Here is a 3,089-nt window from a genome sequence, read left to right on the forward strand (position 1 = left end):
GTGCCGTGACAGGGTGCGTTGAACATTTCCACTGAGAGGATGGGAGGTAGCCACTGACAACGGTGAAACCCTTGCTTAAGCTTGCCATGGAAAGGAGGAAGAAGGATTGGATGAAGACAGTAGGAAAGCAGAGAGACGGAAGGGACCAAGCATCTTCATACGCTTATCTGAAGCTCTCACCAATGATATACATAATTATCTCTATCTTTATCTTTATGTTTCATTCATCATCTATACCCATTTGAGTCTGCCTGACTAAGATTTACAAGGTGACCATAGCTTGCTTCATACCAACAATCTCCGTGGGATCGACCCTTACTCGCGTAAGGTTTATTACTTGGACAACCCAGTGCACTTGCTGGTTAGTTGTGCGAAGTTGTAGTGATCACAATTTCGCCCACCAAGTTTTTGGCGCTGTTGCCGGGGATTGTTTTGTGTATGGACAACTGACGGTTCATCTTGTTGCTTAGATTAGGTATTTTTCTTCAGAGTTCTTAAGAATGAATTCTAGTGTTTCAAGGTGATGTTCTTATCATCACCAAAGCTGATTGATTCTCATCAATTTAGCTCTTGAATGCAATGTCCTGCTGAAGCTTGGCTAGCCATGTCTAATTCCTTTAGACTAAAGCTTTAGACTAACATTGCATGATTCCTGGAATTCTCATTAAGAATTTTGATACCTTTATTTTCTTTTCCATATAATTTTCGAAAAAGCACAAAAAAATTACAAAATCATAAAAACCAAAAATATTTTATGTTTCTTGTTTGAGTCTAGTGTCTCATCTTAAGTTTGGTGTCAATTGCATGCATTCATTCATGTGTCTTAAGGATCTTCAAGTAATTCTTGATTATTTCTTACTCTGATCTTTGAATTCTCTTGACTTGAGTGTTTTGTTGTTCTCCATATGCATTCTCATTTTGTCAGTGTCAGTAGTATACAAACTGCTAAGTTTGGTGTCTTGCATGCATTGTTATTTGATTTTAGTTGCATTTTGATTATTAAAAATCCAAAAATATTTTTAATTTGTGTCTTCTCAAGTTAATAATACAGAGAATTAAAGATTCAGAACATACAGCAGAGGAATTACACAGAAAAAGCTGGGCGTTCAAAACGCCCAGTGAAGAAGGACAGACTGGCGTTTAAACGCCAGCCAGGGTGCCTGGTTGGGCGTTTAACGCCCAAAAAGGTAGTGCATTGGGCGTTAAACGCCAGAATGTGCACCATTCTGGGCATTTAACGCCAGGATGGCACAAGGGGGAGGATTTTGTTTTCAAATCAATTTTTTTTTCAAGTTTTCAAAGTTTTTCAAAATCAAATCTTTTTCAAATCATATCTTTTCAATCAAATGTTTTCAAAATCAATTTCTTTCCTTTTTCAAAGATACTTGCTATCAATTAATGATTTGATTCAACATTTCAAGTATGTTGCCTTTTCTGTTGAGAAAGGTTTAATGTTTGAATCATATCTTTTCTTGTTAGGCAAGTTATTAATTTTTAAAATCAAATCTTTTTAAAATTGTTTTCAAATCATATCTTCTCAATCACATATTTTTTAAAATCAATCAAATCTTCTTAACCTCATCTTTTTCAAAATAGTTTTCAATCAAATCTTTTTGACTTCTAATTTCAAAATCTTTTTCAAAAATCACTTGATTTCTTTCCCACTCTTTTTTTTTTCGAAAATTAATTAATGTTTTTCAAAATGTTTTCAAATTCTTTTACTTAATTTTCGAAAATTCTCTTCCCCTCTTCCCACATCCTTCTATTTATGGAGTACCACTCCTCCTCAATGCACAATTCGAACTCTATCTGATTAAGTTCGAATTCTTCTACCTCTTTCTTTTATTTTTCTGTCCTTCTGACACCTCAAGGAATCTCTATACTGTGACATAGAGGATTCCATATTTTCTTGTTCTCTTCTCTTTCATATGAGCAGGAGCAGAGACAAAGGCATTCTTATTGAAGCTGACCCTGAACCTGAAAGGACCTTGAAGCGAAAGCTAAGAGAAGCTAAGGCACAACTCTCTACAAAGGACCTAACAGAAATCTTCAAAGAAGAAGAACACATGGCAGCCGAAAACAACAACAATGCAAACAATGCAAGGAAGGTGCTGGGTGACTTTACTGCACCTACTCCCGACTTCTATGGGAGAAGCATCTCTATCCCTGCCATTGGAGCAAACAACTTTGAGCTTAAGCCTCAATTAGTTTCTCTAATGCAACAGAATTGCAAGTTTCATGGACTTCCATTGGAAGATCCTCATCAGTTCTTAGCTGAATTCTTGCAAATCTGTGACACTGTCAAGACTAATGGGGTTGACCCTGAGGTCTACAGACTTATGCTATTCCCTTTTGCTGTAAGAGACAGAGCTAGGACATGGTTGGACTCACAACCTAAAGAAAGCCTGGACTCATGGGAAAAGCTAGTCAATGCCTTCTTGGCAAAGTTCTTTCCACCTCAAAAATTGAGTAAGCTTAGAGTGGAAGTCCAAACCTTCAGACAGAAGGATGGAGAAACCCTCTATGAAGCTTGGGAAAGATACAAACAATTAATCAGAAAGTGCCCCTCTGATATGCTTTCTGAATGGAGCATCATAGGTATTTTCTATGATGGTCTCTCTGAACTATCCAAGATGCCTTTGGATAGCTCTGCTGGAGGATCTCTTCATTTGAAGAAGACGCCTACAGAAGCTCAAGAGCTAATTGAAATGGTTGCAAATAACCAATTCATGTACACTTCTGAAAGGAATCCTGTGAACAATGGGACTAATCAGAAGAAAGGAGTTCTTGAGATTGATACTCTGAATGCCATATTGGCTCAAAATAAAATATTGACTCAACAAGTCAATTTGATTTCTCAAAGTCTGTCTGGAATGCAAAATGCACCAAGCAGTACTAAGGATGCTTCATCTGAAGAAGAAGCCTATGATCCTGAGAACCCTTCAAGGGAAGAGGTAAATTACCTAGGAGAACCCTATGGAAACACCTATAATTCTTCATGGAGAAATCACCCAAATTTCTCATGGAAGGATCAACAGAGACCTCAACAAGGTTTCAACAACAATAATGGTGGAAGAAACAGGTTTAGC

The 3,089-nt window shown here is 37.2% G+C and overlaps 1 non-coding gene across 1 annotated transcript; it reads right to left on the minus strand.

The window, feature by feature from the left end:
- Positions 1-2,471: 2,471 nt before the first annotated feature.
- LOC130958967 (small nucleolar RNA R71) lies at positions 2,472-2,579 on the minus strand. The gene has a single exon (XR_009078065.1). It is a non-coding gene; the product is annotated as a small nucleolar RNA R71 (small nucleolar RNA).
- Between the last annotated feature and the right edge of the window lie 510 nt (positions 2,580-3,089).

Source organism: Arachis stenosperma, chromosome 10 (genome assembly GCF_014773155.1).
Source record: "Arachis stenosperma cultivar V10309 chromosome 10, arast.V10309.gnm1.PFL2, whole genome shotgun sequence".
NCBI classification, from domain to species: Eukaryota; Viridiplantae; Streptophyta; class Magnoliopsida; order Fabales; family Fabaceae; genus Arachis; species Arachis stenosperma.